Raw genomic sequence first — 25,687 nt, 5'->3', positions numbered from 1 at the left:
AGTTTGACATTTTGGGGAATGTACTTATTTACTGTCTGGCAGACTGCCAAATGAAAAGACTGATACCACTGTCATTCCAGTTTATTAAATATAAAGCTACAGCCAGCAGCTGGTTAGCTTAATTTAGCACACAGACAGGAAGCAGGGGAAAACAGCTAGCCTGGCTCTGTCAGCTGTAAACAAAATCCACATTCCAACATGTTACTGCTCATTTGTTTCATCCATACAAAAACAATTCCCCAGCCTACAGGGGGATATGTGACTGACTTTTTCTCGGTTAGGAGCCGTTGGTAGGCAACTAGCAGAAACATCACAATGTTACTGGCTGCCACTGTTGGGCTTCTTTGTCAAAAATGTAACTGATTACTTATTAACTGTTTCTCATCAATTAATTTAAAATGTGAGTTTTGGCTGTTTCTTTCTGTTTTATCATTATAAAATCACCACCTTTTTGTGACTCTACATGAGTTACAGCAGTAGAGGAGGCACATGGCTGCATTATAATAAGCGCATGCGCGCACACACACACACACACACACACATACACATACACACATACATACGTACAACTCATACACTGCTCTCTCCAGCATGATGGAGAGCGATGATGACAAGCAGCAACCCAGGATGGATGGAGAGAGCAGTGAATTCAGCCCTGATCCCTCACCAGGGCGCTCTGGCTTTTCTGCTGAGATTTTTTTCCCTTCCTCCTCCTCCTCCTCCTCCTCCTCTCACTTCCTACCAGCCCAATTCCCTCGCTACTGTACAGCCACTGCACAGCACAGTTTAAATCTCAGTCGAATTCTTAAGTACTTATTACAGAGTTCAAGGGCTTAGCTGCAGATGAAGCCGGATAGGATTGAGTGCGTGTGCAAGTGTGAGTGTTTTCTCACATGAGGTCAAACAAAGGGAATGAGTGCAGCATGTGTGTCCGTGCATGTGCCGTTATGTTTGTGTGTAGTGGGGGAAAAAAAAAACTTCTACAGGCCAAAATAAAAAGAGCAATGAGATCAGATGCCTCAAGGCACAATGGTGGGAGGAGACGGAGGAAACGGAGCATTTCTTATTCTCTCCTTATCTTCATTTGAACTCTACAAACCTCCCTTTCAGATGCAAATGCAGCACAGATCAAAGAGAGGTGAACTTATCCATGTGTTTCACGCTGCACCTCAATGAATAAAGATGCAGTTCAGAGATCCAGTGCTCTAAACATGTAGTGCAAATGGTGATGGACATATGAGTGCACTTAAGGCGGGAGAAAATTACTGCCAGGGGAAAAGAAGTCTTTGGCAAACAGCTTTCCTGTTGCAGTGTCAGATAACATTTGGTAAATTGCTCCAAAGTAAACACATTGTGTATTCAGAATGAGACAGGTCTCTTAAAGCACTCTCACAGCATCTTCATGATATCATCAGTGACCATTTAAAAAAGGACAGTGGATAAAAATGGAAATTTGCTGGTTGGTTCAGTGAGCCTGGAATTATAACATAGTAACATTGCTTGCCAAATTGACAAAAAGACACTTCCTGAATTTTTTTTTTTTTTTAAGATAGCGTTTTAGTGCGCGATCATTTTCAATAGTAAGATTTATCTGAAGGGGCACCAAAGCTGTGTATTTTAAACCAAAATATAATCTTTTCCTAATCTCAACCAGGAGGGTTTTTGTGCCGAAACACAAACGTTTTAACTACAGTGTTGCTGAAGTGTTAAGAAACATAAAGTTTGTCACATATTCATCAATTAATAACATACACATGTTACATTTCTGTGAGTTGTAGAAACGTACAATCACAACATTTATTCTGGCTATTGGGTTGGTAAAGAAGGCACCTTACTGCCTGCTTGAATTTTCTCTTTTATCACCGACTGTGTTTGAACATGTTTGGATGTTTTTTTGTCTTTTTTTCGGTGACTGTCCAATTCTTTCTGAAAAGTAGTCACAGTCGAATAGATGGCTGATGAATGCAGTGTGGCATTTCATGTGAATCTTTTTCCAAGCCCAATAACTGTCAACATGTTAACTCTTTATTATTGAAGCAGACCAACTGAACATTGCAGCATATTTTCAACATTTTTTTGTGGAGCCACTGTGCTGACAATAAATTGACTTGGAGTTAGAGTTTGTGGACATTTATCCAGGATGATTGTATTATTGTAAAACTTCTCTTACTTTTGTGCAAAACCTGACAAAAAAAAAACACACAATATTGTTCTCTGGTCTTTATCTCAGGGATAACATCTCTTAATATGAAGATTTTTATTTTTAAGTGTCCAAAACATCTGCAGGAATTAAGAATTTGCTTTTCATGCAACTCCATAGTTTTGCTGACATCGCGATACTGGCATTAGTTTTGCTTGGGCAAAGATTATCAAATATTTCAAGCTATTTGAATTTGTTAATTATTTGTTTTGTATTTTGAAGTAATGTTATGATTGCAGTATACAGGCACTGTGTGTTGAGTTCCAGCAGCATGTTTACAAAGAGCCATCAGTTTGTCTTTACAATTAGCAAATATAACAAACACACACCAATCCCACAGGACTACAAAGACTACATTGAAGAAATCTCTTTGATGACTACCATATTTCATCATCCTTTTTCCATTTTTCAGCCATCATCTGCACAAATACTGTAATCATTCGCTCTCTGTGGTTTGCAACGTCACCACAATACAAACCAAAGCACCCTTTAGCTTACAAAACACACCCACATCCCTTTTGATCAGAGCCACTCAACATTAATTATGCCATGCTTTACTTTAAATAGCTCTGATTAACACGCTGATTAAAATTTTTTATTCTCAGGAATACTTTATTAAAAACCACACCTGGTCATTCTGTGTGCGAGACCACACGGGCTGCAGGAGGGCTGGTTGACTAATGAGCACACGTGGTAATTAAGACCTTTGCATTCACATAATGATTAGCTCTATTTATATTATGATTCAAGCACACTTCCATATTACATGCGTGTTATGTAACAGCTTACTGCTGGAAACCACACAAAACAAAGCATGGCTAATACAAATAACAGCAACTCATATCGCTAATGATTAAATTAGAATTTCCCATTTTCACAAAGAATTAAAAAAAAAGATTAAGTGTGTGAGTGATAAAGTGTATATGTCCATACAATCACACACCTCATTACATTAATGTCTTCCTCACAGCATTAATACAAACAGCCATGCTGCACATACTATTTTAATGTATTTAAATCACATGGCTATTTGTCCCAGTTATGTGTTTTTCTCTTAGTTTCGTCAATGACCAGGAGACAAAACATTTGTTATACTCTCCTTAGGTAACAGCTGCCTTTGTGCAATTTTTTCGCCCTGCCCATCTTCCTCTTCCATCCATACTGATGTCAATACAAACTACTTACTTACCTCCCTTCCTCTCTTTTTTCCCTTCATCTTATGTCAATGATACTCACCCTTTCTCACATTTCATCCTGGCCTCTCCTTTTTCATCCATTTGTACTTAACCTCACCCAGCAATTTTCCTAAACACAGTGTGTGCTCTTCCCTATTCCTTTTATTTGGAGGGTATATGCTTTATCTTTCTAAACCCTATTTTTGTAAGAAAGGACCACCAAAACAATATGGATATTTGACTCAATTCTTCAAAGATATCTTCGGTTTGTGTATTCTGACTTAGTAATTCTAAATGAGACATTAAGGACCTAAACTACAAACGTGATACCGCTTCTGTGTCTATATGCTAAATATTGAGCTAAAGCCATGAGATAATTAGCTTAGTTCCAAGTAAAACTACAACTTCTTTTTTCAATTCAGTTTGTGAACGGACTAAACAAACAATTTCTAAAACTGTACTGGTCACACTTAAAGGGGTTGGTAGGCAGATTTAAAAACATTTCAGGAAGAGCCTGGCTAGCCGTTACCCCCTGCTTCCCATATGTACTCTAGGCTAATCCCAGCTAAGCATTTACTAGAGATAGTTTTATTTTTAAAGAAGTGTTTCACTGCTGGAACGACGGTTGTTTTTATAAAACTGCACTTTTAAGATTGGTGTTATATCACCAGAGAGAACAGGCTGTGGTATTTACTTTTGCTCAAGAGGAAGAAAACTTACAACTACCAGAATGCACAATGCTGCAAGGCACCAATAAACACTCCTGCTAGTCACTGAAGCAATATAAGTTGGCCATCCAAAAACAATATGGGGGCCAGCAGGTAACCAACAATCTCATATTAAAATTTAACAGAACAGAACAGTCCCTATCCTTAACCACAAAGGGAGGCCGCCACAACGACTAGGAATATGCACAAAACACCTAGGACAGTTACAGACCGACTAAGGTGCGTACATGACGGACGAAATCGACTTCCAATTACATTAACTGGGTATGTTAGGGACTTTAAGAAATTACATTTTGTATTATTTAAGTCAGACTAACTAATTAACATATCCAGTCCAGTACTGGTCAGACGAACACAATAATTTGACTTTTTCTAACATCATGTAAACATCTTGACTGTTGGTTATAAGAGCAACAAAGCACACTGTCGACCACACCCGGCAATGGTGTGATCAGATGTAACAGGTTTAAACTATTAAGTGGAGGGAACAGCAAAACACTGTTGTTTAGCCTGGTGTAAAGTTTCTCTTTAACATGTAGACATGAGAGTGATACCAATCATCTCATCCAATTCCAGTGTAGTAGTGAATTTCATAAAAAATGTCAAACTTTAACAAAACAGCTACACTTGACTCATTTGTTTCCCACATCAGATTAATGTCATTATGTAATAAAATTAAGTTATTATATTAGTTATCATAATCATTCATTGGAGTAGCACAAAAAGCTTACTTGTAATAAAGCAAAACTTTTTTGCAATTGTGTGAGGTAAAAATGCAGGTCAACACACTGCTGAGAGCTCATTGTGAACCTCTTAAATTAAATTACAGTCGATGATGAATGTGACCTCTGCACCCACCCAGTCCCAATTACCAACAACACTGGACTGCATGTGCAAAATTATGGGGCTTGTGTTTAAACAGCAGGTAAGCCACTGGCAGCTTGTAATTCTCTTTAATACTGTAGCAAATTGTACTTCATTAAAATAAAATCTTTTCTTATTAACATACTTATAACAGAGTTCAAATATGACACAAGACGGTGATGAAATGGGTTTTGCACTTTAGTCAAAGACCCGAAAACACTCCTTAAACTTTCTCAGAGTTGAGTGAGACTTATCCCTTCACAGGAGGTAGAGCTCCCTTGAACTTTAATAATGGGACTGACACGTAGAAGAAGAATGGATGACCATTTGTCTTCAAACAGTTTGCCCTCTCGCTAGTGCAGTGACACAGCGGGGTGTGTAATGAAGAGGGTGTGAGGCTGGACATCCAGTTTCATTCTCAGATATGTGACTCTGGGGTAATGAGATTTTTTGAGAGGCCCCGTGTCATTCCCCGTCCCCAGCATGTGTCTGTCAGTGGCTCAGAGGAGCCGGTAATGACATTCAGCGGTCCCGCTAAGGACCGCCGATTAAGGGATTGAAGAAGCACTGGAGCATGAACGTAAACCTTCAGTGCATAAAGCTGTGTCAAGATTGCACAATGTCCGGGGAGAACATATAGTCACTGTCGCCTCATCCTGTATCATAATGTCTTCATATTTACCAGAATGACTCCAGAAATCATCTGATGAGGCTAAAATATGGACAGAAATTGAAGCAGAGTAGTGAGAAGGAGAAGTGAGTGATGGACTAGGAAGAGCATAAAGGATGCATTTGGAGACTGCGAGGCACTGGCTAGAGAATAGAATATGACTTTATTGTCTAATCAAGGTGGAAAAATGTGTTTTGCTCACCAAGACATAAAATCAGCACAAACGTATAAGAGAGTAAATGAGGGCTATATTTGTGATATTGCCTCCGACAAAATGAGAGGACATTTCTCATATGGACCAGTGATCATCAATCAAACCACAGGTGAACAGATTTTTCTACTCCAAGTGTTCAAGTAAAAGTCTAATGATATTCTAGACTTTCCTTTTTGTCAACAACTCCCATGAAAAGACCGAAACTAATAATTAGGCATAGTCTGTGTAGCCATGGCCCGATATACAGTAGCTTATTTCTCACTGCCGTAGAACTCCATTGTCATCTGGAAACCATTAAAAGCATATCAAGTCACTGACACCAGGTAACATGTTCCTCACCATGAAACACACGTACACTGCAGTTTATTTTGAGTCCATCGCACTTCCAGAACAGTAGTGGTGCTCATAGCTACTCAACACAGCACAAATTACTGCTGAAATAATCCACAACAAATGCACTATTCACTCTTGTTTGAGTAAATTTTTTTGAAATACTACAATACTCAGATGTTGTAGGAGATTACTAAGACTTTAAAATTTGGATTATCTCCTTACTGCTTTATGCCTCTGCATACCAGTCAAACTGCACTTGAAGTTTACATCCATGTGGTGAAAACATGGATTTTTTTACAGCAGAAGATCTAAATAATCAGCACAGTTTCAAGGTGGGCACCCAAGATTAGTGTCACCATTCACTGTCTGACTAAGGCCACATTTACACGGAAACGATCCACAGAAAACATTATCGTTTTTTGTGGATCCTTTTAGAAAAGTTCCGTGTTTAGACAACATTTTGAAAACAAACACAGTGAATATGGATCTGCAAAAACGACGTTTTCTCCTGAAATTGTTTCTGTATAAACATGGCCTAACTGTCTCCCCTTCTGTTGCTGAGATACGACACTGAGTGGTGGCCAGGAAAAAAAGTTTTTGCTATGGCTGTCAGCGTTAATGCGTTAATCACGATGCAGTTAAGGTCCATATATAACAAGCTGGCTTGCTTAATTGTTGACAGCTCATTGTGTTTTTTGTTCTAATCATTGTGATGGCATTATCAGGCAAGCGCAAAGTTATTTGTTTATATACTTTACTCAAGTGTTGAATTTTCAAGTGTATAATGGTAAAATTTACAAGTTATTTTCTGAAACAGCCTGTGGAGTTTAGCATCATCCAAACAAGCTGATTATAAAGATTATTGAAAATAAAAAAATTAACATTCAGGGTCACTTCAGGGCAAATGGACAACAACAAATTATAGCTAATTTTCCTAACTTTTAACACTTCTTCAGCCTCAGCAGCGGCAAGTAATTTGGAAAAAGTTCCAACTACAGCAAAGATGGCAAAGTTGCTGTGTACAAACTTGAGGTTTGTTGTCACACTGCTGAGTTCGACTAAGCTTTTTATTTAGACGCAAAAAAATACAAACATGGTGGGAAAGATGTTACTTCAAGTGTTTTGGCTTTATTAAAACTGTCAATCAGGACAGCTGCAACATAATAAGACAATCAATACTTTGCAAAAGTATATTGAGAATTGTCTCCAACTCCAGTAATGGTGTGATCGCTCTGTAATACTCTATCCCTTTTTGTATCACTGGGAAAATTTAGGTTTTTCATATTCCATATTTCTTCAGTATGTACCATTCTTTTGCTTGTTCTGGCTTGTTTCTCTGACAGAAATAATTTTGCAGCAATAAGCACCCATCACATTTTCCTAAATATCCCATAAATCCTCTAGACAAGCAGTAATGGCTGTCTGTGCCCTTGCTGTCAGATCTACTTTGAGTTGGTGCTATGCCAATGTGTTATTACCCACGATGTCCCGTGGCAGGTAGTCTGCCTTGTCTAAACAGCACTGCCCACCAGGGTAGAAAACCAACACTGTCATCCGGGGAAATTAAGGCCACTCAGGAACATTCAAATTTGGACGTTTTTTTTTTTCTCCTTCTTTTCATCCTGCCAGATTCAATATCCGAAGACAGGCCTTTTAACTTGCTTGGTCAGGTGTTCGAGGACGACTGACAGTGCAAGAGACAGAGTTGGAGCAAATTGGGTCCACCCACTTTACATGTTGGAGTGTAAAAACCCCTGACGTGATTTGAGTAATGTGCTCTTCGATTCAGATTCACTCGGCTTAGCATGGGAAGCAATGTTCCACGCACTGAACTCATCTAGTTCGTTCAAGCTACTGTCAGAGCTTATTAGCAAAAACAGTCCTCCTTTTGCTATATGTTGTGTACACTAGCATAAGCATACATGGCTACTTTCTTTGGCATGCAGGTGGTTGATTTAATTTTTATTAATTTAACGACCCTCGGGGCTCCTACCACTATGATTTCTTAGTGTCAGAAAGGCTTGTCCCTCATTTTCATTGTGGCGCAAAGCTCTGTTTCGAATTGTCAAAACAAATTTGAATTACTAGCAGTATCACCGTAGAGTGGTTAATGTCAAATGGGGTAATAAATTCACCGTATCTCTTCTCTCTCTGGCAAACCCTCTCTGTTTGTGAGCACAGATTCGGACTCAGGATGAGGCCATTGGTGTAAATGAATGACACAAACCTGTGGTGTCAAAGGTCAGCCACCCCATTCCAAGAGAATGATTTTCACAAGAAAAAAAAACGAATGTCACAAGCCTCCAGCTAAGATTCTATTCAGGTTTGACAGAGAATTTCGACTTGAGGCAAAACTCAAAATCTATTCAGCAGTCAATTTGCCTCCCCATTTCTGATTATGAGCATCGCTGCGGCGGCGAGGTTTGATAGCTGCTATAATACTGCCAGACAGTCCAATTTCTCCCCTCGCTTCGTCCTCATGCCATTCACACACACACAGTCCAGCTCTGTATACATAACCTGAACTAACTGCTGTGATACACCATTGACTCAATAACAGACTCAGAAAAAAAGTAAATCACTTTCCCACATCTTTGATATCACAAGGAATCCAAATGCATTTCACTTCTTATGATGACAAACAAAGGTTTCGAAATGTAGTCAGTCATGACAGTTTGAGCAAATTAAAAGTTCTCAATGGTGGTGGCGGGAATTTGTGATAGGCTTTGACAGCATCTCCTTGGGTTTCCTTTCTTTGGTTCTCGCCATCTCTTTGAGACTGCCTATCAGTAATTTGTCTGCATTGCCAGCCATGGGCTGATTGTAATAACGCTTCTATTGAATAGCACAATCAGCCCTCCAGCCTTGTATGATTTTCCTTAGGGATCGCTCGCTCTGTCTTCACAAAATAGAAAAGCGGAGAAAGAGAGATTTGTATCAAGTGAGCATGCGCAGAAAAAAGTCATTATCTTTTATTGAATTCAAGCTAATATGCTTACTAAGTAACTCCTTACACATCATTGATGGCATGACAAAAGACACAGTTATGGAAAGGTGAAGGTTCGTTCAAAGTTTATCACCCCGATTCCAATGTACGTCACTGCTTATAGCACACTTGTTTCATGACTCTAGTATAAAAGGACAAACCGCCATCCTTGTGCAGACTGCTGATATTTTTACACTTGTTTTATAGCTTTGTGATAAAAATGTCTGCAAGGAAGCGGCCCATGGCCTCTCCCTGTGAATTGTGGACGTGGACTATGATAAAAATCTGCTATTCCTGTAACGATGACTAAAAGGAGCGACTGCTGTTTGCATGAGAAACACTTCCCTCTGGATACAAGCCACCAAAACAGCAAGGCTTGAAATTGAAAATTGGAATCCATCATCTAATAGCAACCACAGAGTGGGTCTTAAGTGATGATTGAAAGCTTTGGTGCCATGCCAACTATTCTTACATGAACCCTTTTAAGGGTTTAAGGTCTGCAGCATTTAACAGCATGCCGGAGGAGAAACTATTTGCACAGTTTGAAAGCTTTTCTTGTTGATTGTGTTATCTGCACCTGTGGTGTGGCGATTGTAACCGGTGAAGTAGTGAACAAGCAAATTGAAAAATGGTGTATCTGTGTTTTTTTTTTTTTTTTTTTTTACCCTGGAGAAAACTTGTGTTGTTTTGTTTGCTCAATCTTCAAGACTTGTTCATCGATGTTTGCTTCTATAGCTGTGTAGTCCGATTTTTCTTTTAAAGGGTAAATCAAAACTAAATCTAAAACTACTTCTGCTCTGCTCTCCACGGGCTGAAACTTTCAAGCAGGTGCACTTTTAAACAAACCCCCAATCAGGGATGTCAAGGCAGGCACTTTTTTGCTGTTGACAGCTGATGAAAACACCTGCTGTGACATAATTTGTTGGGGTCTAGCCAGAGCTGCTTGAAAGTTTCAGCCCTTGGAGAATGCAGTAGTGGGTTTCTGCCATATGATTCTGTGCTGAATTAACCTTTAAGCTATTACAATCTGACTAATTCTGTAATAAATTGAAACTCAAGAGAAAATCCATGCCAGAGAGAGGGCAAGGGACCTTTAAAAGTTTGGTGCCATTAAAGGAAAGTTATGTGTGATTAGACCAGGGAATTAGCTTTTGTCTAAGATGACAAAATGCCATGTGTGCTGTAACAACTTTATCTCAGATTTTTACTGCTACATGGCCTCACAAAAAGCCTATGTTTTCATTTCATTACAACATTCTCCGGGCCACAAAGTTAAGACACCAAACACAGGATTTAAATACTGCATATCTTTGTTTTGAATATTATCAGTTTATTGCTGATATCTTTTTGGGGACATATTGATGCATTAAAACTTCCGTCACCAACTCCTAAGAAGCTATGTAAATCCAAAGCTGTAATATCAGATATCAGATATGTGTTTTTAAGATGGAATTGGGCAAAAGGTTTTTTTCACTTGGATGTGGATCAAGTCACACTGTCAACATATCTATTTTAATCCCCCATTGGATACATAACTCTGTTTATTACTGAATTTTACACATAAGAGTGTATATTGAAAATAATTCCTCGTAAAATTACCATTTCCATGGTGATGGCACAGAAGTCCAACTCTCTTATTTCTACACATAGATGGTTCTCAGCTGTGTTCATCACATACCGTATTAGAAAGGTCAATAAACATTCTGCAGCCTGACTAAGATTTAGGGTATATACTGTGAATTTTAAATATTAGGATTCAAGAAGTATTGGGATTCGATGTTACAAATGAATTGCAACTTTGTTAAGGCAACTCTGACAAGGCCACAGCAATAATGGGAATGGGAAAAAGGTGAATCATAAGACTTCTACAGAGTGATGCATGATAATTTTTATGTCACCTGTTACCTATAACCGATCATTTCCAGCTTCTCATAGCCAATAAGACACAGATAACCAATCATTTATTTTTGTTTGTTTTTCATTACCTGAAGATATATGAAAGGCTGAGATGTAGTGAGTAAAGATGAATTTAACATCATAGCTTTGACCTAACTACATATAACTGACATCACTACAGTTAACACAGCAAAAACAAAAACAGTTCAGACTCTTAAAATGGACATTTTTTTCAAATGAAAAGCTTTGACAATCTGTCAAATCAGAGTAACTGTAAATTGTATCACTCAATAATAATAAGTAGAGTGTTGTGACCACTACAAACAATGAATACATCAAGATAAAGAACAGATATTCAGCTTTCATATACAAAAAAAACCACTTAATTTAAGCTTCTTCCGTCCCTTCTTTATCATCATCTGAATTTGTGCATTTTCGTAAAAAAAACCATTTCAGATCATTTTTTTTTTCATTTTTTCATTTTTTAAAAGAAAGTCATTTTCAAGAGCAAAATAAATTTCATTTTTATATATTTCTTTTTTATTTCCTCTCATTGTCTTATGTCAACTTGAAATGTACAAAAATAATGCCGAAATTGTGGATCTATAGGGTGGAACATTCCCCAAAATGTCAGGAACCACCACAGCTACAGAGCAGTCTCTAAGTAACGGCTTTGCTGTGAAAAAAAGAAAAAAAAAAGAAACTATGGGGGAAACCCTGACTGACACAAAATCTTGTCGCTGGGGAAGAGTTTAAAAAAAAAAGGAAAAAGAAACAGTGGGGGAAACCCTGCTGCTGACTGCGATGACATGTTTTGGACTGATCTAGCAGGTGCAGCAGTTTGACGTCATGTGCAGCATAATGCAGTGTGTGTAGTACTAGCGGAGCGAAACCATGGGCGAAATCAAAGTATTTATGCTTATCATTATTGGTTCTATTTATCGGTCAAAAATGTTATTATCAGAATTATCGGTACGATGTCACAAGTCCCATTATCGGGCCGCTAATTATCAGTCCTGATAATTATCTTGTATCCCTACTTCTAAAGACTGTATATCATATCACTAAAAACAATGAAAATCTCATGTCAGTCAGTCTCTCTGAGAGAAGGGAAGGGAAGGGAGAAGGGAAGTGTGGGCGGCTACGTTTAGGAGTTTTTGTGCCGGCTGAATTAGAGCTGCTAAAGCCACTGAAGGTGTGTATCCTCAAAATGTCCACCATTTTTTGCTTTATTGCTCTGGCTTTGTTTTTCTTGAAACATATATAACATCACATTACTCTTGGATTACAGTAAAAGCAGTAACTTCTTTCCACCTGCACATTTGAATTATGCCGAGTCAAGCATTAAAAAAAGCCATTCAAAATTTGTTTTAAAAAAAATGGATACTTAAGTGACTCCCTTTCCCCCCTTTTCTATGAAGATATTACATTAATCTCCATAAACAGATTCTGCATATACTGTATATGTATAATCTGTAGGCACCAAGAAAAGATTTTGATATTGGAAGTGTTCTGGTTTCATTTGTAGCTATTTTGTTTTAAATGTATCTACATTCGTTTGCAGATAATTGTTCGTAGGGATTAGCCAAAATGACTGGAGTACAAAGTCTTGGCTCGTATGAGCCTTGAAATATCACCCATCGCCCCCAGAGGCTTTAACACTGTCAGACCAAAAACCGGTTCCGAGATTGAGATTACATATATATGTTATTTATTGGTTGTTAAACTGATATGAAAATGTAATCAACTTTTTCTCTTTCATACAAAGTGAGTATTGTGTGGAAAAGTGTCTTTTGTTTGTCAAGGGTGTGATGTTCAAATTTGCAAGCCTGAAACTGAAATAGTTTATGTTTCTTCAGGGATTTGTTTGCCTTGACTATCAAGTAGGGTGGTGTTCACTTGCCCGCCCATACACTATTCACTGTTTGTTCAACTTTGTATATCTAAGCTCCACTAGGGGAAGACTTGGCAGACCACTAAAAGGAAAGTTAGGGAAAGTTGGCAGCAACAGGTAAACACAAACTGACGGCTCCAAAACATCCATTCAGAGACTAATGAGTGACACTGTTAGTCCCACTGAACAATCAGTGTACTCACTGTGCTCTGTTTTGTTTGTCAGTATTTGTCTTTTCTGCTTGTTTAAATTCCTAGAAAGCACTGATGATTTAGCATTTGCGGAAATAGAATAATGGGATTTTGCTTTCTCAGTCCTAGGGCGGGAAATGGACAGAATCTGGGCAAGAGATCCCAGGTTCCCGGCACCTGGAATCAATCCCAATCCAATATACCCTACCTCGATGCTTTATGTACAGCCCTCTCAGTCTTCCATGCACTTTCACAGCACTCAGGGTAACTAAATTAAATGTTTTCTAATTTAAAGACAGATTTAGTGGTGAGAGGACACCAATCACATTTGTTCTCGACTTAGTGGACCTCTGCTCAGCTACTGAGACATCTTAAATAATGCAGTCCCTTTGAGGTGCCCCTGTGATTCTGTATGAATTTTTAAAGTTCAATAAATGTTTCTTATCCACTGGCCATACCTAATGGGTGCCATTACTATTTTATGCTCAATATTTTGTACAGTGTTAAAGTCTATTGCATTGCACAGCATTATAGCATTACTACATCAGCCTCTCTTGTATAGCTACCTAATGCCTGACCAAAACTTTTATATCCTGATAAAGCTTCGTGATTAACCTTTAAAAGCCAAGTTACTTCATCCCAACAACTTTCACTGAACATTGATGGGTCATATGCAGACTTCAGGATATTAGTGAATCACAATGTCAAAAGTATAGCATCTGCAACCCCCTGTACACATCCATGAACGTGTATCGTGACAAATGTTCCTGTTATGGTAAACCACTGGCAGCTGTAGTTGCCAGCATCCTACCTTTATTTTACCATGTCATTACCTTAAATTATTTCAACAGTATATAGCCATAAACTCACAGTATTCTACAGTAAAATGTGAGCTTTACAGTGTCATAGTGGCTCAAAAAAGCATTAAGATTTACAGTGCTTTACTGTAACAACTGTAAATTACCATTGGTACATTGGCTGCATTTTTACAGCAGTATTCAATTTCAACACATTTCCCAATAAATTCTGGTAAACTACAGCAACTGTAGTTGTCATCATCCCACTATTTTACAGTGTCAGTTCTATAAATTACTTAAACAGTATATTACAGTTACATTTTAGTTTTATTACAATGAAAATATTCAAATATAGCATAGCCTAACCTTAAAATGATATTGATTTTTTTTGTAGGTAGCTTAAAACTAATCAATTAAGGCAGTTTGCTCAGCACCAATTGACGATTTGCATGTGATGCAGCAGTTTTCTACTCCAAAGTTATTGCAAATAAACAGTTGTGACTGTGATTCTGTCTATATCGTAGACTGTACAAATAATATAGGTTTATTACAACTACCTGAAAGAGGGCATATCTCCACCTGCCGTGGTGGAGTTGTACTTGTATTTTCATGTATACTGAGACAAGAACATTAGTCCAATTAAATGGCCTAATCATGCTATAACCATAGCTCGACTAAACTGGACCTGGAAACGTACTGAGTGATGCAAGTATTCACTAAATAGCATTACACAACCAATGTAGCACTGACAACTGCCATTTTTAAAAGCCCATTAGCTGTGTAAACGACGACTAACACAAAACACAGACCACAGCTCTTAAAGAAGAAAGAATTGATAAAATTACTGACAGTAAAGATAATGCTTTACTGAGTATAGTTGCAACAGGCGAAATACAACGTGATTTTGACTTGTCAAGCTGTCTGACTTGTCAGTGCTCCTATTGGCAGTGTGAATGTAAACAGAATAAAGCTTTTAAAGTTATTTAGCTCTCTGGAGAGCTCCACAGTTGGAAGCTCCTCTCAGGGAGTCCCTAAAACTGTTAATTCAAAAATATTTCTGTGTGTGTGCGTGTCTGTCTTGCTGTGGCACTCCATTGTCCTTCTGCTGCCAATCAACCTGCACTCCAAAATTACAGACATCTTAGAAATGTTTTGGACTTCAGTTAAAACCAAAATTTACTGCCAGAACGTGCTGGCACTGTCTTGAATGAAATAGTGTATTAGAAAAAGTCTAGTCCAGAAAGTTTTTTTAAAACGCAGGATGAAAGAGGAGGCAGAGGTCACAGAGAAGTAAAAGGAAGACCATTTAAATCTCTGTGTAAGGATTATATAAAACGTAACACCCACTCCCACATTACCCAACACCATATGTAGGTCATATACATATAGGGCATGATTCATTCCCTTGTGACTGGAAGGATTACTTTAAATTGACTGACATTTTCCTCTGAGAATTTCCCCAAGCTGTCACAAATCTCCTAATGTCAGTAGAATTATGAGTGAAATTACAATGGAAATACTGTTGAAGTGAATGTCAGGGCTGAATAGATTCTTTGGTTTCTTAAAAATATATTTACATGCTCCAGATTATTGGCTCTGGTCGGGATAAATACTCAATCCATCGTAGTAAGAAAGCCCCAGTTGATGTTTTTTATTTCAGCATGAAAGTTTTCCAGGGCCAAATGCCATTGAATGAACACTGGCTGACCTTTGACATTTTCAGGTTCATATCTATGGTTGACAAAATACTGAAACTCTAAATAGGAAATTAGGCTTGGGCAGTATGTAATATTTCATATTTTAATAGCTTCCAGAAATTTCACTAGGGGAAAATAGTATATGACAGTATAAGTGTGGCCATAACCCCACCCCCAACAGTGATTGTGCTTCTTACTTTCAGCTTTCAGACTGATAAATACACATTATCACCCAAGAAATGTTGAAAAAAAGAAATATTCTCACACAGACAAAGAAAAACAACTTTTGAACACCTTTTTTACACCTTTTGAATTCAAGCGTCTCTCAATCATGAATTGCCTCATTAACTCAGAAAACAAACTTTATTCAAACTCGACAGAAACAACAATTGACCAAGTTAGATGTAAAAAAAAAACCATGCTGTTATTCCCACGGTCTCTCTCTCGTAGCTGACCACCAGCTGTTTACGACCCATTAACATATCCATTCCCCACTAGGTGTTGCAGTGCCTTTCGTATTAGTTGCCTGTTCCACCAGTAGAGACTGGAGACCGAGGACTGGTGGTGCATGCTGTGCACTACACACAGCAAGTTTAATAGAAAGAGGAGAGCTTGTATTTATGACAGTATTGAAAAACACACCAATGGGATTTCTACAATTATCATCAAGATAGTATATTTTTCCTGTTGGTTGACCGACTGGTACCAAATGTTTCCAGGGGCACATTTCCCTGGTGACTAATGATGCCTGCATAGCAAAACAGAAATGGGAAAACAACAACATTCACTGTTAATAAAAGACAAAAAGGGCAAGTACTCAATGCTAGAAGCCACACTTACCCCAGAACAAGGCGTACATAATTTGTTCAATTATCTACAATATCGGAGGAGTGTGGTGGCCATATCCTAGGGCAGCACACAGGACCATGATTAGGCCTGGCAGTGTGTGTGTGTGTGTGTGTGTGTGTGTGTGTGTGTGTGTGTGTGTGTGTGTGTGTGTGTGTGTGTGTGCGCGCACTTGCGTGCATCTCAGAAAGAGAGAGACACAGAGAGAGTTGTGTGCATGTGTGTTAATTTGCCATGAGCATTAATGACAGAATACAGGATTTGAATGGTGCTTTGATACTGTGCAAGAATATGCAGTTGATAAGCGTAGGGATACGGTTCAACCAGCAGTGTGTGTTGTTGGCATTTGCCCTTGGGCGCCAATGTTTTGGAGACAAGAACTGATTTCAAGAGCCAGTCTAGTGACTACAGCAGACACAGAATCAATAAAATCGGTATTTTAAGGCTGAGCTTTCACATAGCATTTCTTCCAAGCCTCCGGGGTCTTTTTCAGTTGTTCCCAATAAGGGAAGAGCGTATGTGGCCGCAACCAGCATCTTTTTTTTCAGACAGCCTGACTTTTTTTTATGAATGTTTCAAGTTAGAAATCCCTGAACTTTTCAGAAAAACATTGTCATCACTGTTTGCTCCCTTACTGTCTGTCCTGAGCTGAATGATATGTCAGTCTGAAACCATCAACAACAAAAACAGAAAAGCCTATTCGTGGGGGCAGAATGGCAGGACACTTAATGAGTGTTATGCTTTTATTACTTTTATCACTACATGTGCTGTGTAGTCAACCCTCTGTTAACACAGTGTTACATTAGCTACCTAGCTAGTCAATGTCAGGATATTCTGAGGAATAAAGAAACAAAACCCACTCACACGGCTTCATCAAAAAAGCCTACTACAAAACAAAGAATGCCTTAAACTCTGCACGTCCACATACCAAATAAAATGTTGCCAAAGCAACTGGAACCAGTATGGTTCCAATGTTTTAATGATCACATTGAAACCACTAAGGAATATAAACAAGAATGTGTTGATGCTGCGATATGTAGCAGGCACTACTAGAATGATCAAATTGTTATGACTGTATGCAACAAAGGTTAATTTACAAGAGCTATAGAGGAGATTGATTAACCTAAAAATATTGCAATATTACTTATAGGCCATACTCCCCAGCCCTGACTCGGAATAAATAATAAAAAATACATTTGTATTTTAGAGAAAAATGATTTGTATTTAAAAAGACACTTCAAGCCACTGTTTTTTTTAAATCTAAGTGTTCCTTCAAACATGCCTGAGATGGACAACTTCAAAACCAAAGTGAAAAGCATCCTGAGTTGGCAGGATGTTAGAAATGCAATAGGAAACTTCACACACCCTCTGACTTTAGCTACTTTACAGTAGGTAAGTTTTATTGAAAAGATTATTTTTAAAATATTTGCTGAAACTGTCACTTCGTTCTAACAGTAATTCATCCTCGTGGTACTCTAATGGCTGTAAGAATCCATCACGCTTAACAAAAACAACCAAAAGGAGCCAGAGGCATCTCGTGCACACGATTTGCTATCAATAAAAGCGTAAAAGGAATAGAAAAGTAAACAGAAGAAGAAAGACCATGATTTTCTTTGGTGAAATTGAAAGCAAACTTATTGGTCATTATTATCAATGCATTAGGGAGTCCGCCTGGCCCTGATTGGTTGTTTTCGTTCAGGCACAATGGATTCTTGCAAATGCTATTATGAGCACTAGGAGGAGCCTACTGCTGTCAGGATGGTGACAGTTTTAGCAAATACAATTTAAAACTTATTTTTAAAGTCTGTTGAACCTTTAACAATTCTGTTCGTCTGCGCATATTATATGAATGTGTAGCACAGCTTTTGACAAACTCAATGTAAACACCGGAGAAGTGGTGGTTGTGGATGAAATATCTTTTCTAAAAAAGCCACACAATAATGTGTAATTCCTGCTGCTCTGCCAGGGCACCATGAGCCTCTGTGCCCTTTCTATAAGCATCTAAAAGTTCTAAAAGAAAATATTCTTATTCATTTCATTAAAATTCATCCCATTACTGTTCAACATATTACTATTCAATACTTTATCCTATCTTTGTAATGAAATGCAAAACCCATGAGACAAGGGCAAAGAATAATGTTATTAAATTATAAAGAAAAATTTTCAGCCGTTTTTTCGCCTTATCAACTGTTCAGGTGACCTAATCCCTTCCTCTTTCTTCTCACTCCTCCTCCTCCTCCTCTCAATAGCCCTCTCTCCCCCACCGCCACAATCTGCGGTGATATCCTTCTGTAGTCCGCTGAAGGCCGAGTTCATATGCAGAGAGGTATCTGTCGAAGATAAGGTCTATGCATTACTCTGACAGTGTGCAGAAGTGCAGAGATGCTACAAGTGAAAATAATCAGGACACAACTCCATTCTGCAGAGCTGCAGGGCTACATAGGCCAAGAAGTGAGATAGAGGGCAACCTGAAGGGAACTTCAAACTTTGCCACACACACACACACACACACACACACAAAAAAAAAATATATAAGATACAAACAAGTACAATTGGAAAGTTCGCCTTTCTTTTCCTTTTCCTTTAGTATTTGATGAGGATCAGCTGCAAAATGTTTTATTCAGCAGAACTTGGCTCAATCTCAGAGGCGCTTTGATAACAGCACCACACAGGCCTCAAGAGCGGTGCAGCACAAGGCAAGGCACACTGTAAGGGCAAGGAAGTCCAAATAAAGCTTCAACAGTCTGTGATAAACCAGGAACAATCCTCCAAACATTGACAACACACTATATATTGTGAGAACAATATGTTCTACATTAAACAGCAAGCATTTCAAGAGCATCTTATGAGACTTTAAGACAGTAGTCGGCTTATGATGGCAGTAAAGTTATGCCTCTTCAGCTGCAGTAAATGCCGTGGTGAACGCTGCAGTAAAGTCAAATCAAGACACTACAACTATATATACAATGGAATTCCTCTGAGCATACAGATAGTAGAAGTACTACTATGTTTACATTTTATCCCAAAAGAACTAAAGTATTTGAGTTCTGAGATGTAGAAAATGTTAACTATCTGTCGGAGAGTTGGGAAATGTCTACCAGATGGGCATATGACGATATCCCCAGTGAAATATCCCAGCTGACGACGACATTGCTGTTTTGGAGACACTGATGCAAAAATGTCTTGATCAATCCCCCAAACTGGACCCTGTCCCCAGACTGTTAATGCATTATAGAAAGCCCAAAAGCCAGGACTGAGGATTGAGAAAAGGACAGGCATTTAGTACTGAGCTCTCCAAAGAGTGTGTGTGTATGTGTGTGTTTAAACAAGAGAAAGAGAGAGAGACAGAGAGAAGGAGACAGAGAGAGAAAGACAGAGAAAGGAGAAGAGACAGTGTAATACGGCGTGTTGTATGCAATGTTTCTGTAAGTCCAAGTATTAATAACTTACTCCGGATGTTGCCTTGTCACTTTTTGACGCACTTGCTGGAACCTGTTATATTTATATGACATTATGAGTACATTTTTAAAAAATAAAGAAAAAGAAAACAAAAGGTCGTTCCAGCGGATGTGAGGGGATACTGATCAGTTATGATGGCAAATCTTGATTTATGGCCATGGACACTTTCGGGCTGTCAAGTCCTCACAGCTACAAAAACATAACATTTTAAAGTAGCTATTACTTTGTGAGATAAACCACATGTTCAGAATCTAAAAGGTTAATTTCTCACTTGAGAAATCTTGGAACATAATTTGGTGACAAAAAAATACTAATGGATTTGTGTCTGGTTCGTGTCCTGAGCCATCGCCACTAGTTAATGTAAAATAAATGCTGGGATACACAAGTTAGCTCCCAAAGCACTTCCAGTAAAATAGGCTGGTCAACAACACTCCAGTCATTTGAACACTTGGATTAATGTTGTAAGTTGAGACAGTATTTGACAATGACTGATGACATCACAAAAGTACACAAGAGCACATAAATACATAGAAGACTGCGGACTGAGAAAGGCCTTAAGCATTTCAATACTTGTCTCTTAGCAACATCAACATGAACACTGTTTATAGCAAGCGTATCGCACCAATAAAACAGCTACTTTCTCGCTTTGTTTTTTTATATCTCATCCACAAAAAGTAGTCTCCAAATGGAAATGAGTTGGCTCCAGCTGAAACAAGTAACGCCTAATGACTGACAGCGCGCTAACACCTCGAGGATATCCTGTGAAAATGTAGGGCTCTCGAGTTCAGCCTTGTTCTGTTTCTCCTGTAAGCCTGATGCTCAGGAAATAAACGCTTTCTTTTCATCATTAGCTGTTATTCTCTCCCCCACACTTCCACGCTTCCTTGTGCTCCTCAATTCACTGTGACCAGTTTGTGTTGTAGCCATTAGAGAAATGACACACCGCCATTGCCACCTGTAGGACGCCACACTGTTAAATAACAGTTATGCAACAGGTGTAGCTTCAGCCAAACATTCTGAACAATCAAAGCCTCATTCCACCTGTTCTGATCATTCCCATGATGCAACGTGAGTACGCCAAATGCTGTGAGAAATGGCACCTTCCTGGCAATTTCCTGTTATTTACTCCAACAAACAGTATAGCATGAAATAAACCCTTCAGATGTTGCCTGTCATTTGGTAACAGTTGTAAAGAGGCCAAAATACCCATAAGGACTTGCTTTCCTGTGACTCAGTTTGGACTCATGCATAACCATATCACTGTTTTGTGTACCTATGCACGCTTCCTCCTCTGTGTTTATGTGTGTGTTTGAGAGTGGGGCAGTGTTTCACAGCCAAGGGCATCACCATTATCCAAGCTGACTTATTCAGGGACATAGTGAGGGGTGTGTGTGTGTGTGTGTGTGTGTGTGTGTGTGTGTGTGTGAGCACGCCAAAGAGAGGCTGACATGGTGAGCGTGTCATTCTGCGGCGGGGCGACCTCATTCTGTCATAGTGCCAGAGCGCCTGCCTCACGAGCAACCCCGTCACCATGACTCACTCATGCATAAACAAACACACAAACACACACACACACACACTGTACAAAAGCTCCTGCATCCCTGCTGTGAGGGCTACAACTACACTTTCTAAAGACAACAGGCACATTATTACACAATTTGAACATCTCCACATCAGTGTACACTGCTGAACTTTTGTACTCACGATGACATGCAATCAGTGCATTGAACTTCACAGCAAGTTAACTGCATTACTAGAGCATGATGTTCATTCATTCATTTCGATGAGATGCAAAACTCAGAAGTGAATGATTTGAATGGTGGCACCTGTTTTAATGGTCCTGTGAAGTGTTGAGTGACCTTGACTCATTAGCTATTTTAAAACACTCACGTAGCCAAATGCATGGATGGATGACTGTGCAGGTCGAACACAGGTCCAGTGGCCCAAAGCATCAGGGCTCCCCCTTGCCTCCACCTGCAAAAGAGATAAAGAGACCCTTATTGACCTCATAATGACTGTAAAGAGACAAAAACAACTACAAAGTTGTGCAAAATAACTGCAAAGAGACACAAAAAGACCCATTACGATTACAGAAAGGGGCAAAACCACAAAGAGACACAGAGGAAATAAAAAGAACTTCAAATTAACCACAAAGTGACATGTAATGACAACAGAGGGACACAAAATGACTACTAACGAATGCAAGGTAACTACAAAAGAGATCCAAAGTGACCACAAGAATACATAAATGACCATCAAGAGAGACAAAACAACTACAGTGATACCAAATGACCACAAAGGGGGCAAAGAAAAAAGAACGACCAAAACAATTACAAAATGAGCACAAATAGACTCAAAACCAAGAAATGCTTAACTGCAGCAAAGAGACACAAAACAAGCAAAAGAGGATAAATAATAATAAAGTCTGTGTCTGGCTTCTATGTTAGAGAGGTGGTGGGGCCTTTTGCATGTCTTTGCCCTGGCACCCTTGCTCTCATAATCCGCCAATGGCTGTACGTACATGGAAGAAAATAGAGATCATTTCATGGTCACATCACGTACAGATATTGTATAAACAAAAAGTAACCTCTGCCAAGGCCAAATGTTATACTTTACAATGGTAACAAAAGTGAAAAATGATTCCTGTGTCTGCCCAGGGACTTGGTTCATGTCAAAATTCACGCGTCCTTCTTTGGCCCATGTTACACCCTTATGCAAAGTTTCATAAAACTTGGGCCACTAATTTTTCTCCAAACCTGCTGAAAAACAGACAAATAAAACAGACCACAAACATGCACCTGCCTTCTTTAACTTGTCTAACTATCGTCTTTTTTGTGTCATTGTGTTAATTTTAAGCACAATACTATAATAACCAATAGAAATGACAGCCAAAACTATAAATATGATGTTCTGAGAAGTGAAATTATTCTTCAACCTCCAAACCATGGAGGTTAACAAAGCTCAAAAGATATCTGCAAAAACAAAATTCCATATTTTCCTCCATGTTGCTTGTGTGTAAAATATCTCGTCTTTTTATCAGTGTGTTGTTGAAGACTATATCCCTTGGCTGACATCTGAACTTAAAACATTTCAAAAGCTAATCCACTTGTGAAGCAAAAGAAAAAAAAAATTTCTCAGAAAAGCAATTTAATAAAATAAATAAATAAACAAAGCACTTCAGAGTTTGTATGTCATCGTTGCAACTCTGTGTTTTCAAGTACTTAAGCTGCATTCACAGTGACTGCTGCGGTGACACGAACCTACTTATTACTGCAGTGGCAGACAGATTTACATCAACCTGAGTGGCTAAAAACTTGCTGTCTGACTTTTTAAAAGTCAAACTGAGTGGAGAAGCGATTAAAGTAGTCTAACTGCAATTAAAACATTTCTAAAAGTATTTAAATGCTGCATGCTCCTTAAGTGAAGCTTTTAACTTGCGTTCAAGGGGAAAACAGTTGCTGTCATTTTGTAATCACACTGGGCCATCACCTTTTAGATTTCATATCCAATGATCATAAGAGCTGAACAGTTTTAAGTAGCTCATTCTGTAAATTACTTCTTTTGGTGGAGTTTTACAGAGTTTTTAATTTATGTCATTTGGCCTATAGTTTCATTGTTGTGGTAGAAGAGATATCTAAACGGTCAGAAGAGGTATGGCTTCCCACTGTTCATCTGCACAGGCTGCCCACACTGTTTTGATAAATAGCTGGTTGAAAATTGGCTAGGTATCTCTTTATGTTGGGCCAGTTGTTCTCAATGTTTTGACAATCTCCAATTCTAAAAAAAGTTATTAGAGAAAGATCTCTCCTGAGTTAAGGAGGCAATTTTATTCCACATCAAATTTTATTTTGCTTTTATTAGAACTATGACTGTTACTTAGTGTCAAATTATGTTGAAACAACACCTAACCCCGGTGAAACTACTGGTTCTTTGTACTCATCTACAGTTGCACAGACACTTGGATTTACAAAAACAGACTGCTTATTATTATGTGCTGTTATTATTTTACTGTTTATGCAAACAAAAAGCAGGACTGCTAATTTTATTTGTGTTTTTTTAACTTAAGACACTTAAGGTGTATGTATCAGTACTTCTTGAACATTTTCAGCGATATGAAATTCTCGTACCATTTCACCCCTTGTAAGTTTTATAGTTTTTACAGTTTTTAGCATTGATGTATTTAGGGTGCAATTTCCCTTTAAGCCCACAATTTTAATTTGATACCACTGTGAAGTGAACAACAAAAGGGCCATCAATGGAAATACATTTAATGAAGCCTAATGACTTCCTTTGAACAACAGAGGCAGGAAAATGCTTGATTCTAACCCTTTTGGACCATAAGGAAACATTTAAAGAGGGTTATGCAATTTTAACTAACTGCCTTAAGCACTGCTGGGTATTCAGCTAAAAGCTAGCTCAGATCACATCCAAACCAAACACTCTCTGTCACAACAATCCTTTTTCACAGCGTGCATCACCTTTAGGATCTCACAAGGCATTGTTTGACGTCCTGACAACATTTGCAGACACAATGCCGTCTGGCAAAACAAATCTCACAGGTAAGGACTAGATGATGCATGCATTCCCACTGAGAAAGCTGATAGAGTCGCAAAAGTATTTCAATACAGCATGACAAAAACTATATATGCAATGAGAAAAAGCAACATGAGTATAGCACAAAAAATATGACAATGGTTCAATTCTATAGTGCGCTTGCCTCAATTATTTATGTAACTGAGGGAAATAAATAATAATCATTTCGCATGCTATATGTAATTATATAAAAGTACCATTATGCATACAAATTGCAAGAATAAATGAAGTATGTGAATGATGAATATGTTGAAATATATGTTCATGAGGGTTAATTGCGCGCAAATGTGCCTTGCATAACAAAAACGCCATAAACTGCAAATAGATGCACTTGAACCAATTAAATCATGAAAACAGTAAAGTGCGTACATGACGTGCCTGTTAAAATTGTTTCATGAGGCATGGAACAGGTAAAGTGTCACATATGAAGACTTATGTGCAGCTCCATAATATGTGCCATTCTGCAGAGAAAGAGATGACGAATTTAACAGCACTTCAGTGTTCCTGTCAATCCCCTCCCAGTAGGCTAAAACAGGAGCCATTTGAACATGAAGCATCGAACAGTGTAATGACTGTGACACAAAGAAGAGCCTAAAGCACTCAGTGTAACACCTCAGGGGTGTCTTCAGCCTCCCAGCTCCTCACAGTCGGGAGGTGTTGTCCAAGATGGAGTTCACTTTAGTCCTGATCCTCCCTGTCTGCTCCTGCCTCCGGGGTGTCCAGCCTCGACAAGACAGCAATCCTTTTTTTCAGCAGGATTATTAATCTTTCCTGCAGCCCCTGCCTTGATGTTTCCTCCCCAGCTCACAGCTGCAGAGAGAGGTGTGCTGCCCCATGACTGGTAGAACATGTCGAGCAGCACAATTATCTGATACTGCGAGCGAAGGAAAGTCAGCTTGGTCCTCTTTGTCAAATGCAATGTTATCAGGTTAGATTTTCATTTTAGTACTGTTAAATTATTACATAAACACAAACAAAATGAAAAACTAAAGTAGGATTGCTGTCCTTATTCTGTGGAGTTGATTAATGCTCGAGTCAGACAAAGTACACTGACATCTCTGTTTGTGTAACATTTAAATTGATTCCAACTGCATGAAGCAATAATGGCTTTACTGCAGATCAGCTTTGACAGAATATAGCCGGA

The 25,687-nt window shown here is 38.6% G+C and overlaps 1 long non-coding RNA gene across 1 annotated transcript in view; it reads right to left on the bottom strand.

Moving 5' to 3' along the window:
* Positions 1-21,924, bottom strand: part of LOC121957490 (uncharacterized) — a 217,358-nt gene extending 195,434 nt beyond the window's left edge. Inside the window, exon 1 of the long non-coding RNA XR_015779458.1 lies at positions 21,841-21,924. This is a non-coding gene — a long non-coding RNA (uncharacterized LOC121957490). The remainder of the gene's footprint in view (positions 1-21,840) is intronic.
* Between the last annotated feature and the right edge of the window lie 3,763 nt (positions 21,925-25,687).

The sequence above is a fragment of the Plectropomus leopardus genome, chromosome 17 (assembly GCF_026936395.1).
Source record: "Plectropomus leopardus strain MGB_pleo_1.0 chromosome 17, ASM2693639v1, whole genome shotgun sequence".
Taxonomy (NCBI): domain Eukaryota; kingdom Metazoa; phylum Chordata; class Actinopteri; order Perciformes; family Serranidae; genus Plectropomus; species Plectropomus leopardus.
Note: the sequence above shows the minus strand (reverse complement) of the source record. Positions and strands in the feature narration are given on the sequence as shown.